General features: G+C 37.7%; 1 long non-coding RNA gene across 18 annotated transcripts in view; it reads right to left on the bottom strand.

The window, feature by feature from the left end:
• Positions 1-14745, bottom strand: part of LOC115943399 (uncharacterized) — a 64644-nt gene that overhangs the window by 37473 nt on the left and 12426 nt on the right. For 5 of the 18 annotated variants that reach the window (XR_014147174.1, XR_014147180.1, XR_014147182.1 and 2 more), the window contains exon 2: positions 7237-7348. This is a non-coding gene — a long non-coding RNA (uncharacterized LOC115943399). Of the gene's footprint in view, positions 1-1103; positions 1241-3975; positions 4031-5467; positions 6542-7231; positions 7349-14745 lie in introns of those variants that run through there. The other 13 variants (XR_014147173.1, XR_014147179.1, XR_004077978.2 and 10 more) reach the window with 9 other exon arrangements.

The following is a 14745-nucleotide window of genomic DNA, read 5'->3' on the forward strand; positions in this document are numbered from 1 at the left end:
CTCATGTGTAAAATGAGGAAGATAATGGCACCTCCCTCAAATGACAGCTTTCTCTTTGGTAAAATGAATATAATAATAGTATTTCCTCCAAAAAACCATTTTGAAGATTAGATGGCAAGCCCTGAGCACAGCACCTAGTGCACACAGTAGGCATCATGTGTTATTAACATCATCATTGTAATTATTTCTGTCCTCATCTAACAAATTAGGAAACAGAAGTTCAGAGAAGTTTACTTAATTTGTCTACAGTTGCACAGTTAGTCAACAGCAGAGCCAGAATGCAAACTATGGCAATTCTGTTATTACTAACACGTTTTTCAGAGTGTTGATATACCATGTGTCCATTAAAAATGTAGTTCTTTTTAGACTTATTAAGTATTTATTAATTGCCAATTATGTACTAGACAACATGGAGTTTAAATGGAATAAAACGGACTCAGTTGGCAGGAACAATTTCACAAGTGAAGGAGAAGAGAAAGTAGGAAATGTCCATGCAACGGGGTAGCCTGGCACAGCTGTCAAAGCCTGGGTGGGCTGAGGAGGGCATCCACAGGGGATGGGGCCTATGGGAGGAGGGAGCAGATGCGACCCTGGGTAGGGTGACAGAACCCAAGCGGGATGAAGAGGGCATTTGCATGGGAAAGGGGGCAACACTGGCAAAGCGGATGGCTTACTACATAGAGGGGAGTTAATAAAATAAATAAATATATTAAAGATAATAGGAGATAGATTGTTCATTGTCGGAGAAGGGGGTTACAAAATATGGAAAAGATGAAAACTAAAATTGACTTTGTGGTATTGTAATTATAATAATCAATTACTGGAATAATCAATTACTGGAATTGAGGGTAATGATATAAACTGTAATCTGTTCAGGAAACAGTAGTTTACAACCTTCCAACAAAGACAATCCCAAACCCAGAACACTTCAGGGTAAATTCTCATAACACTTAATGAAGAAATAATAATAATTCTACTCAAATTACTCTAAAAAATAGAGGAAGAAATACTTCCAAACTCATTCTATTAGGCCAGCATTACAATGACACCAGAAATCAAACAAAGATATTAAGACAGTAAGAGACACTTAGAAACTGGGGGACCTGGGTGGCGCAGTTAGTTAGGCATCCAACTCTTGGTTTCAGCTCAGGTTGTGATCTTGGAGTCATGTGAGATCGGGCCCCAGGTTGGGCTCTGCGCTTAGCCAGGAGTCTGCTTCAGATTCTCTCTCCCTCTGGCCCTCCCACGCGTGTGAAAAAAGAGATAAACTTAAAAACTGATATCCCTCATGAACACAGATATAAAAATTCTAAACAAAATTTTAGCAAATCAAATCTAACAAAATATTAAAAGTTTAGTACATTATAACTAAGTGGGATTTATCCCAGGAATGTAGGGTTGGCATAACATTATAAAACCAATCACTGGAATTCATCATGTGAACAAACTCAAAAAAGAAAAACATGATCATCTCAACAGATGCAGAAAAAACATTTGAAAAAATCCAACTGAGATTCTGCTACTACCTTGTCAAGGGAAGCCTCTGTTGAAAATCACAGTTTTACAAGGATTAAAATATAGACAACTGTGTTCTGTTTTTGAGGATATGCAAAAGTGGACTCATACCCATTCTCATTACACACTGCTAGTGCATATTCTAACTTCCAATTATCTCCAACCTAAATACATTATGCTGTAGTTTAACTCAGTGTTTCCCAAACTCTATTCCGTAAAACATTAGCATGCTTTGAAATATAAGGCTCTTCCTGTACCTTCAAAATGTACATTAATATACTAAAAGTTCTAATTCCAAGGAAGAAACCACATCAGAGTTTTTTTTTCATGTGAATTTTGATCATTGCTTTCCTATCAGGGCAAATTATTCTATATTTACTGCTAAGAGCATTTTATTTTGACCCACCCATCTGTTCTTGCTTATATACTGTATAATTATTCACAGAGGCTGAAAAATCAGCAAGGTTATAGCAGTCTGGAACATCATGGAAGGGCAGATGTTCCTGACTTTGGCCTGTCACTGGATGGTCTCCTTTAAATACCACCTTTATTATGGCATTCCTCTACTCACAGACCTGCCTACACACACTATACCACCATAACTCTATACCACCAACACAGAAACTGGCAACTTTTCTTAGCAACTTTCCTAATTCTTTGATTTCAATATCTTTTAATTTCATTTTTCAAAGATTTTATTTATTAATTTGAGGGAGAGAGAGCATGGGGGAGAGAGAGTATGAGCAGGGGGGAGGGGCAGAGGAGAGGGAGAAGCAGACTCCCCTCTGAGTAGGGAGCCTGATGCAGGACTTGATCCCAGAACCCTGGGATCATGACCTGAGTCGAAGACAGACACTTAACCGACTGAGCCACCCAGGCGCCCTAATATCTTTTAATTTCATAAAAGAATTGAAAATATTTATCCCAGATGAATAAAAACAATAAATTAAATTGTCAAAAAAAATTTAGAAATCACAAAAATATCGATTAAAGCCACTTTCACTTGACTCATAGGAGCACTTTAAGGAGGCTTGTCTCCATACCCAGAGAAAGCCAAGTGATAAAAGTGAAATTTCTACTGGTGTTTCTAGCTGCTACAGTGAGAATGGTTGTGTCCCCCTCCAATTTCGTATTTTGAAATCTTAACCCCTAAGAAGATGGTATTGGGAAGTGAGGCCTTTGGGAGGTGAGTAGGTCATGAGAGCAGAACTGCATGAATGGGATTAGTGCCTTTATGAGAGATCCACCTTTCTGCCAAGTGAGATGATAGCAAAAAGAAAATTGTTTATGAACGAGGAAGCAGCCCTCACTAGACAGTGAAGCTGCCAGAGCCTTGATCCAGAACTATGAGGAATAAATCTCTGTTGTTTATAAGTCACCCAGTTTATGATATTTCGTTATACTAATCTGAAGAGACTAAGATACTAACACACTGTTTCTTTCCATAAGCATGGAAAACACATTAAAGGGAATTGTGTCCTGTGAGAGGTGAATCTATAAAAAAGCTGGGCATCAAGTCATAAACCTACCACAGAAAACCAAAATAAAACGGGAAACCCAGCAGAGCATTTTCCTTTTGTGTGCCCAGGGGATTAGTGACTTACTCTTTGTGCAAAGTACTGCACATCTTGGAAGCAAATAGTTTAAATAAGGTAGTGATATATTTAAGAGCGACTTTTGAAAGTTACAATCCCTAAGGAAGACAAAAGAATCTTTTCATTGCAAAAAAGAATTCAAACACATTTGTTGTAGCAAAGGAGCAAAATGAATTGTGGTGTGGGTAGGATGCTGAATTCACAAGAAGCAGCATTTTCTCCCAGCCTGATCCTGGATAAGTAATTTTTAAATTAAAGTGACTTTTCCTCACCACTTGGAATAGTTCTTGAATGAGTTATAAAGTGTTTGTGCTAACTGCATTAGACCAATGGTCATTTCCTATAAACAGGAACAAGATTTCAGCTAACCAAGAATAGTGTGACAAACATTATTTTGACTCTTCCGCAGAGGCTGTAGTATGAAACCCATAAAAACAGGAAGATACTGAAATCAATTTACCATGATCTGACCTTACTGGTGAAATCAGGACAAGCCCTAAAAGACATATGCTCTGAAGCACAGGACCATCACAAGTGACACACTTGCATTGTCCTGGATTGTGTATTTTGTCTTTCATTTCAAAAGGCAAAGGACCCGTATTATAATTAAGAAAACAAACAAACCTCAGAAATACACTAATATTAGTTGTACTTAGGGCTAGTAAGAATGCAGTAGGAAAAATTATGGAGAAAACAGATTATTGCACTGACTCATCCAAACTATTATTTTCTGTTTCAGGAAAGAGGCTTTCAAAACAGACACAGTTTTAAGTTAAACCAACCTACTCCTGCCTCCTTTTTAGGGGACTGTCCCTTGCAAATTATACCTACTTATAAAAAAAATTTTACTCCAAAGAATACTTACTGAGGAAATATATATTTAGTGGGGACTTAACATCTTTTTAGCAGTGCCATGGTCTCTGTGAAGAACACAGAAGAAATTTAAGATACATTCTCTGCTCTGCTTCACCCTGTTAATTTTAGAGTTCTAGAAATAATACTAGAGGTTGTTTAAAAATGAAAATGTTTTATTTTCTTGATGAAACGTACTTGCAGATATGAATCTTAAACAAAGGTAAAATCCTGGATACTCTATTTTTTATTTACCTAGATGGAAGTCGTGATCTCTGTGTCTAGACAGCACCTATCACCCTAAAATAACCAAAAGAATGTTTTCTTTTTCCTTCATTAAATTACTGGCTCATTAAATTTGCACCTAGAAAAAGACAGTTTAATTGTCCACTGTTACATCATTAATATTTATTAACTAGGACTACAGCCAACAGAAATACATGTCCTATGTGCACCAAGAGAGGGCCTAAGAATAGTCATAGTAACACTATCTGCAGAAGGTACAAAGTTCAGACAACCCAGACATCCAACATAACAGAATGGATAAGTAAACTGTGGTACATTTACACAACAGACTACTACAAAACAATGAAAATGACCGAACTGCACCTACATTCAACCACATGGATAACAAATGGAAGAAGCAAGACTAAAGAATATATCAAGTATGATTGTATTTTTAAAAAGTTGCTAAACATACAACACAACTATTTAGATGTATCTGGTGCATATAGCTGCACACTTAAGTGGTAAAACTATAAAGAAAAGCAAGGAAATGATTACTGAAAAAGGAAAGCTAGAGCTTTCTCAGAGAAGAGAGGACAAGTGTGGGGAGAAGGTTGTGACTGCCAAGGGACCCACAAGGCTTTTGACATGTTGGTCAAATTCTTCCACATTTTATTTATTTATTTATTTTTTACCCATGGATGGCAGTTACAAGTGATGCTTATTCTTACAATCACTTGTAAACTGTAGACGTCATGTTACCACTTTTTAAAATAACATTATACTTCACAGTAAAATACGTCTAAAAAACCCATGGGTTACCGTGCTAAATATTAAATACATACAATATATACATATATGCGTGTGTATAATATACACACTAAAAGCTACTGGTTTCAAGGGAAAAAAAAGCACAGTGATTCTATACTAGACTTCTCTTGTTCCTGTCCTTATCTGCTGAGCAAATATTAAAAGAGCGAATGAACTTAGAAAATGAAAGAGACAGGGTGTAGGGCGCCTGGGTGGCTCAGTTGGTTAAGTGACTGCCTTCGGCTCAGGTCATGATCCTGGAGTCCCGGGATCGAGTCCCGCATCGGGCTCCCTGCTCGGCAGGGAGTCTGCTTCTCCCTCTGACCCTCCTCCCTCTCATGCTCTCTGTCTCTCATTCTCTCTGTCTCAAATAAATAAATAAAATCTAAAAAAAAAAAAAAAAAAAAAAAAGAAAATGAAAGAGACAGGGTGTAGAAGTACACTACAGAATACTATTCCCTGTCATGAATGTTATTTGAGAATGTGAAAGACTTATGCGGCTTTCTGGCTGATGGTGGAATTGCATGTATATTCTCTCCTCTGTCTATGATATAACTTGCTGATACAACTATGCAGAAGCAGTACTTGAGAAAAAATGAGCATCATTCTGTCCTTATAGTCGTGACACAGAAGCAGCTGTACTTTGATTTTACACCTAATGGCCTGCTCCTAAGTTTCCTGCTTCCACCAGTAATGTTGATGCTAATCTTTAGAAAGTCTGCTTCTTTGAACAACAACAACAACAAAACCGCACTGAACTAACTCAGCCATGTCTGCTTATAAGTTATTTGACTTGAGTTTGGTCCAAATCAACCTATTTTTCCTCCATGCTCCTGAATTAGCTGGGTAATAGGTTATTATGTTAACTTTTCATCTGGCCTGGAAAAAACGTGTGACATCTAAATACTGGTGATACGATGATATCCTCAAAGCCTCCTTCAGCAATGATCCCAGTACAAGTCTTGGTTAACAGACTGACATTTTCAAACTCTGATGTATCACACAAGAAAGAAAATGGGGGGCGCCTGGCTGGCTCAGTTGGTTAAGCGACTGCCTTCGGCTCAGGTCATGATCCCGGAGTCCCTGGATCGAGTTCCGCATCGGGCTCCCTGCTCGGCAGGGAGCCTGCTTCTCCCTCTGACCCTCCCCCCTCTCATGTGCTCTCTCTCATTCTCTCTCTCAAATAAATAAATAAAATCTTTAAAAAAAAAAAAAAAGAAAGAAAATGGGTTGACCAACTGCCCACCTTTATGCTCCAGAATGGATTTCCTGAAGGGAACACAGAAAAATCCGTAGGGCAACTTTATTCTCCCATCTGTGATCAGGATTTATTCTACAGCTCTTGGGTAGGTAAAAATCAGTTTTACATTTAAGAATACCTGAATCTGATCTGTGCTCTTAGAAGTTAAATGTCATTTTTCAAAGTCAATCCCACCAAGTAATGTTGTGGTATAAACAACGTTGAGGGCAATATAGGTCATTCTTGATCTCTGCCAAAGGTTTATCCACAGCGTAGATTTCTTCAAGCAAACCGTGATCCAAAGCTTGGTAAAATAACCAACAATACTGCTTAAGTCACATGTGGTCAACAGTCTGTCTACTTAATCTAACACTCAGACTCAGTGCCTTCAAGGCAAAATAATTATTTGTCTATCACCTGGCAAAGATAAACACTCAAGGAAAATGGGCATCTCTTTTTACACTGGTGTGTTATTTCCTCCTGAGTTAATACTTCCTCTCATATGAGGGATAAATTCTGCAAGGAGGAAAGGAAAAAGAGCTATAAAGCAATCTTATAATGAAGCTGCATTATTCTACCTAAGTAGTATCTACATTATAGCCCATTACATGGCTCAAAAATAGTATGGGTCAAAGGATATTTCCCCAAATATAACTAAATACTCTAAGAACATGATACAACAGAGTTATAAACCATAACTCCTGTTCCCCAAAATCACTGTTATATATGGGGTGACACCGAATTAGAGTTCCCCAAAATATCACTCACGTTCAAATATAAATTCTAAGACTTATTTCAAAACCAAATCTCATTGTGTTGGGATTCATTACCACTTGGCTTACAGAATACCATGGCTGTCCTCACTTAAAATGATAAAAACTGACAGTACAGAATATACCTCTTTTTACAGAGCAAAAGAAAATATGTTCTAGGACAAAATGTAAACTTCATATATTGAGAAAGCATTTTAACAGAGGAGGGATAAAAATATTACCTTACATTTGTGAATAACTGGAATTCAAATTTGGGCCTTCCGATTTCATGGCTGGTGTGCTTTCAGTACAACACAGGTGTCCTTAGCTTCCTTGATAATGATTTATCCAAAATCTTCCTATGAAAAAAAGTGATTTTAGAAAGTAACTGCAACAGTTCAGTCTTTTGTTTTTAAAGATAAACATGTGCTCTCATTTATTTCTACCACCTCTCCCAAACAATTCCTTATAGAATAAAATCTGAGGGGGTGCCGGAGGGGTTGTTGGTTAAGTATCCGACTCCTGATTTTGGCTCAGGTCATGATCTCAGGGTTGTGAGAGATCAAGCCCTGTATTGGGCTCCGTACTGGGCATGGAGCGGGCTTAAGATTCTCTCTCTCCCTGTGCCCCTTTCCCCACCTCTCTCTCTCCCCCCTGCTGTCTAAAAAAAAATAAAAATAAAATCAGAGGGGAAAAAACATATATTTTCTTATATTCTTTTTTTTTTTAAGATTTTATTTATTTTGACACAGAGGGAGTGAGCGAGAGAGGGAACACAAGCAGGGGGAGTGGGAGAGGGAGAAGCTGCTTCCCGCCAAGCAGGGAGCCCGATGTGGGGCCCAATCCTAGGACCCTGGGATCATGACCTGAGCCCAAGGCAGACGCTTAATGACTAAGCAACCCAGGCGCCCCTAAAACCGTGCATTTTCTAAGCAAACATTTTCCCTTAAGACTCCCCCCTAGCATCTGAGGAATTAGAAGATCACAGCCATATGCCTTCTTTCCCCACTGCTCAGCAGCAGTCAGTGACCAAGCAGCAAGATAACCAAAGCAAGAATAGGGTCTAGAGACTGCAAATAATATTACAGACGATTTTAATAGAACACTAGACCAGAAATTAAGTATAAACGGTTTCTAAATCAAATACGGTTTAAAAGTAATTAAAGACTTATAGCAAGAAGCTTACTTGTTAATTCATTAAAGTCAAGATCACACTTATTCAGATAATTTCAACCATCCAGCAGCTTCAATTGCAATTTTATTTCCTTTAATTAATCTCTCTCAAGATACATATAGACACAGCACAATCTTTATTTTATTGGGTTATAATATTACTTTAAAATTTTATAGGCCAGCATGGTGATTTTTGTACAATTGCCAAATTCTGAGTTTTGATAAAGGGTGTCAAACATGTAAATTCACCACCAATGAGTAAACAGTTGTTGCTATATTTAAAATTAAGCTTCCCTCAGTTTTTGGACAGTTTTGGATAGCCAGTGATTGCTTATATAAATAAGTAATGTGCTATATATACAGAAAATAAAATTTTAAATGCTTATCTTTGTGTCAAACTGTGTCTCTTTAAGCAAAAATAGACAATTCTCAATCAATGTATACCAACTCTGCATTAGACATTTTAAAGTTGACTAACACAAAGAAGGAATTCTAAAACAATCACCCAAAGCATAAAAAAAGTCACCCTGGTAGACCAGTTTCATTAAACTAACTGCATAAGAAGCTCTGTGTCTGAAAATGGAACAGAGAAATCTGACACACAAAACTCATGTTATCAGGAAAAATTAAAAAATAACTTAAAAAGTTGCTATCAACTATTTCATATGCATCTGTGGTTTTTGATTAGTTGAGTGTTGCCTTTCAATGATTGACTTCCCTCTCATTCAATGCCCCTGCTTAGGTTCAAAGTTGACAAAACTGATAGAGTACTTGGTTGCACAGCAGAGAATCTCCCACCAACGGCTAGGACAGGAGTCTAGGGAGAAGCCACAGCTGTGTTTTCTTGCAGTCATGATGTAACAGACTGTCTAGATCAGTGATTTCTGAGCTTGTCTGCACATTGGAGTCACCTGGGGACTCAAAACACTATTGATGCCTGTATTCCATTGCTAAAAAGTGTGATTTAATTGATCTAGGTGTGGCCTGGGCTTTGGAATTTTAAATAGATCTTTAGGTGATTCTAACATGTAGACAAACTTGGAAAGAAAAAATGGTCCATGTTCTTTTATATTCCTAGCTTATAAATTTTTGACTAATTAGGTTCATGTCTTTTTTAGCACCCTTCCTTTATCAGTCTTATGCCATTTGGGGAAACCTACCAAAGCACAACTTGTTCTGGAATACTGTCAAAAGGAGAATAAAAGGAAGAATAAGAGGATGAATAAGCTAAATTTCATAAAATGTTTCTTCATGACAATAATTACTAGTGTATGCATTTTTCCCCCCCAAATCCAAGCCCTAGAAACTTTGTTTGCCATCCTAAAACCATACTGAAGAATTACAGAATACTGCCTACAATAATCTGGAGTTTAAGTAATGATCTGGATTTGTATGACCTATCCTAGCTTTCCACTTTATCAGATGGAGCACGGGCAGCTGCTGGAACAAGGAAGAGGAATAAGGAATTGGGTCTTATACATGAATAAACCTGTGGAGATACTAAGTTCATTAATGTTCTTGTTGGCAGGAATCAGAATGGCTTAGAGGCAGCCAAGTTGAATTACAGGGTTGATTTACTTAAGAGATACATGTTATGCGGACATCAGCTTTTTTTTTTTTTTTTTTTGCACCAGCCTCAAGGCAGGCTTGAGATGAGACAAAGTGCAGCCCTTCCTTTCACAGTAAGATTCAGTTGTATTTCCCCATGGCTTCTCTGCCTCCTGAGGGGGTATATGAGCTGTCTAGACGAGAGAAGAAAGAAAATAGTTTTAAAAGTTCAAAAGTGTCAGTTTATCACTAGCAAATAATGGGCATAACTAGATATCTTTACTTCTTAAAAAAAAAAAAAAGTACCCACAACACGAGTAGATTGAAACTGGAAAGCAAGTATCACAATGTCAGGGATTCAAAATAACAACATGTAACTTCATTCTGATACACAGGATTAACATGCTTTAGGTAGACTGATGTACTGAGCGGAATGTACTGCTCCTTTGAAATTAAAACAAATGACCAATGGGTGCTTGGGTGGCTCAGTCATTAAGCGTCTCCTTCGGCTCAGGTCATATTCCCAGGGTTCTGGGATTGAGCCCCAATGGGGCTCCCTGCTCAGTGGGAAGCCTGATTCTCCCTCTCCCACTCCCCCTGGTTGTGTTCCCTCTCTCACTGTCTCTCTCTCTGTCAAATAAATAAATAAAATCTTAAAAAAAAAAAAGCAAAAAAACCCAAACAAACAAAAAAAACAAATGACCAATATGGTCAACTAATATTTGACAAGGAGCCAAGAATACTCAATAGAGAAGAAGACAGTCTTTTCAATAGATGGTGCTGGGATAATTGGATGTTCACATGTAAGAGAATGAAACTGGACCCATATCCTATACCACTCACAAAAATTAACTTAAAATGAATTAAAGACTTAAATGTGAGAACCGGAGCAGGGCAGAACTTCAAACTAGTTGAAACTCCTAGAAGAAAACATAGGAATAAAGCATCTTGACATTGGTTTTGGTAATGAATTTTTGGATATGACACCTAAAACACAAGCAACAAAATAAAAAATAAACGAATGGGACTACCTCAAATTAAAAAGCTTCTGCACAGGCAAAGAAACTATCAATAAAGTGAAGAGACAACCTATGGAATTGGAAAAAATATTTGCAAACCATCTATTTGATGATGGGTTAATACCCAAAATACACAAAAAAATTCATACAACTCAATGGTAAAAAACCCAATAACCCAATTAAAACATAGGCAAAGGACCTGAATAGACATTTATTCATTTGAGACAGAGAGAGAGAGCAAGCATGAGCAGGGGGGAAAGGCAGAGAGAGAGGGAGAAGCAGACTCCCCACAGAGCCAGGAGCTCAACGCGGGGCTCAATCCCAGGATCTAGAGATCATGACCTGAGCCTAAGGCAGAAACTTAACCATCTGAACCACCCTAGGACCCCCTTAATAGACATTTCACTATAGAACATATACCAAAGGCCAACAGGCACATGAAAAGATGCTCAACATAATAGCCATGAAAGAAATGCAAATTAAAACCACAATGAGATATCAACTCATGCCTGTGAGAATGGCCATCATCAGAAAATAGAGATAACAAAAGCTGGCGTTGTTGTGAAAAAAGAGGAACCTGTGTGCACTGCTGGTGGATTGTTAGTTGGTGTAGCCACTATGCAAAACAATATGGAGGATCCTCAAAAAATTGAAAATAGAACTACAATATCCATCAGTTTCACTTCTGAGAATACATCCAAAAAGAAAAAAACACTAACTCAAAAAGATGTTCACAGCAGCATTATTTACAATAGTCAAGACATGGAAACAACCTAAATGTCCACCAATGGATAGATGGATAAAGAAGTTGTGGTATATACATACAATGGAATATTATTAAACCATAAAAAAATGAGGAAATCCTACCATTTTTGCGACAACGCCGATGGACCTTGAATGCATTACACTAAGTGAAATAAGTCAGTCAGAGAAAGACAAATACTGTATGACCTCAACTTGTAGGTGGAATCTAAAAAAGAAAAAAAAAAAACCTTGGAAAAAGAGATCAGACTTGTGTTTACCAGATGCAGTGGGTGGGAAAGGGGTTAAGTGGAGGAAGGTGGTCAAAAGGTACAAACTTCCAGTTATAAGATAAATAAGTACTAGGGATGGAATGTGCAACATGATGACTGCAGCTAACACTGCTGTATGAAAAATATAAAAGTTGTTGAGAGTAAATCCTGTGAGTTGTCATCATAGGAGAAAATTTTTTAACTTTTTTCTTTCTTTTCTTTTTATTGTATTTACAGAACATGGATGTTAGCTGAACCTATTGTGGTAATCATTTCACAAAATATTTAAATCAAATCATCCTGCTGTAAGCCTTGAACATACACAGTGATGTATATCAGTCATTTCTCAATAAACTGGAAAAAAAAATAATCAGATCATGATGAGGATATGGGGCTGTCACCATCCAAACCCTTTCCACTTCAGGACACAATACAATCTGATGTCAGCTCAAAATTCTAATAATTGGGCAAAGCAAGATATTCCTAACCTAAATGGGAAGAGGGGCAAAGGCATCTAAGGAGAGGAGTGTGTTGTGAGTGAACTGCAGTCAGTAGACACAAATGGTGAAAAGCAGCTTATACAGCGCAATTTTAAAGGTTTCTTTGGTTTAGTGAAATAGAAAACTTTCTAAAAGTCAATATAGCTATTCTCAAGATCATTCCTGTCTTAGTGAGAGCTGACTGCACCAAAACACATGGAGACAAAACAGAAGCTATGTTCTCGATTATTTCCAAATACACAAAATCATCCCCAAGATGTGCTCTTTTGGCAAGTGACATGGCAATTTGGTTTTCATTTCTAGTGCCAACTGCAACCAGTTGTTTCTTCTGAAGCTTTAAACTTAGGTCTAACACTGAACTGTTCATTTCCTTCTGTCTTCTGCTTTTGCTTCCCCCATATCTGTTGCCAAATTTACAGTCTACCACCCACACAACTGCCAAGCCAGAACCCAGGAGTCATCATGGGCTCCTCCCTTTGCATTTCAGTGCATGCTTCCCAGTCTTACACATTATGTATCCTAGTTAGCAAATTAATCCTCCCCTCTCCTCTTCATCCCTTCTGCCACAACTGCAGGGCATGTCATCATCCTAACTGGTCTCCATAACCCTAATTTTGTGTTCTGTCAACACTCCCCCTACCCTTCTGGATCTTTCCGGCCCTATTACTCAAATATGAACATACCACCACCCTGTTTATTCTCGAAAAACTTTGTCCCTTTACTCTTGTACTCCTTTGCCTGCAATGTTTATCCCTCCATGTTCTTATTCTAGATGACTAGCTTTTACATTTAGCTTCAGAATAACATTTTCTATGTCAAACCTTTTCTATCAGGCTGTGTTAGGTGTTTCCTCTTCTGTATTTATATCACCTTGTAAATAACTTTACTGGAGCATTGTTGTCATTGTTTGTTTACATGTTTATCCTCTCTTCTGACCTATGAATGAAAAGTGAGCTCCACTTCCCATTCAATGTTATAGCTCCTACATCTGGCACCCAGAGGGGGCTTACTAAATCAATTTATGCTGAATCAATGATTATTCATCTACTCCCTGGAATTATCTAGGGAACTTTTAAAAATACTGAGGCCTGGACCCATCCCAGACCAATACAAATTGAATTTTTAGGGGTGAAGCCCAGGCACTTGTTTTAAAAAACTGCCAGGTGATTTTAATGTTAGTGGTTGAAAACCACTGCGCTAAATCATTTATCTGGAAATGCTAGTTAAAGCTGTATCAAAAAAACACAAAGCTTGAGGGTCTTTTGTGATTTATTTTTTCAAGGGCACTGTATTAGTTACCTCTGGCTGAGTAACAAATGACCCCAACATTTAGCAACTAAAACAACCAACACTTATTGCACAGTTTCTCATGGTCAGGAATCTGGCACAGTGGGGCTCAGGCCTTCATGGTGTCAGCTGGACTGTTGTCATCAAGACTTGACAGAGAGGAAGAGGAAGAGCTTACAGCCAAGCTCATGCACACAGTTATGGTAGGATTCGGTTCTTCACTGACTACAGGCTAGAAGCCCTCCCCAATTCCCCTTCCTCTCCATAGAGAGCTCACAACATGGCAAACTGGCTTCCATTAAAGTGAGCAAATGAGAGTACAAGATAGGGTGAGCCAGATGGAAGCCAGAATCTTTCTGTAATCTAACCTTGGAAGTGACATCCTATCACCTTTATCCTGTTCTATTAATCAAAAGTACGTTATTAGATCTAGCTAAACTAAATGAGAAGGAATAAAACAAGGGTATGGATACCAGCAAGTGGGTATCATTGGGAACCATCTTAAAAGCTGCCTACTACAGATGTTTAATGATACCTGACTTAAAAAGTAACCTACTTTAAAGGAATCTCAACCAGAGTGTCTTAACATTAGGAGTATATTTATCATTGATTTCTTTGTAAAACTGACTCAACTTGCTTTGACAGAGATGAACCAAAAGTAAGCTGACAGGAGTGCTTTTTAATAAATTTATATTTTTTCTTTCATTATCTAAGTATAGATGTATTAATTTAAGGCCATTTAAACAAAATAAGGTCAAGGCAAGTCAGCTTGCATAACTCCAACCTTCACATGGCTTTATGAATTAGGTCAATGTGCTTTTCAAAGATTAAAAGCGCCCCTTTTTTCCCCCAAATATTTCCCCAGTTATTCAAGTTCACCAAAAAACAGGCCACTTTAAGGATTTAACATATAATTTCTTTTTAGTGAAAGGCAGTTAATAGTAAATCTAAAGGTAAAATACCAAGCAAAATAGGCAAATTAACGTATGGATGATGTTAAGCTGAAGAGACTAATCAACTCTAAGTTTACCTCCCATTTTAGAGGAAAAAGCCAATGTACTGCACAACACTAAATACTGATCTTAATAACCAAAATTTAAGCGTTCCTCAAAGATATTATCAATACAAAAGGATCCATTCATCTTTGGACTGCTTACTCTTCGGTGCTAAGGTGGAAAGTTGAAGATGCTTAATGATATTTACCAAAACTACACAA

This window comes from Leptonychotes weddellii, chromosome 7 (assembly GCF_054177405.1).
Source record: "Leptonychotes weddellii isolate Sample4059 chromosome 7, ASM5417740v2, whole genome shotgun sequence".
NCBI lineage: Eukaryota > Metazoa > Chordata > Mammalia > Carnivora > Phocidae > Leptonychotes > Leptonychotes weddellii.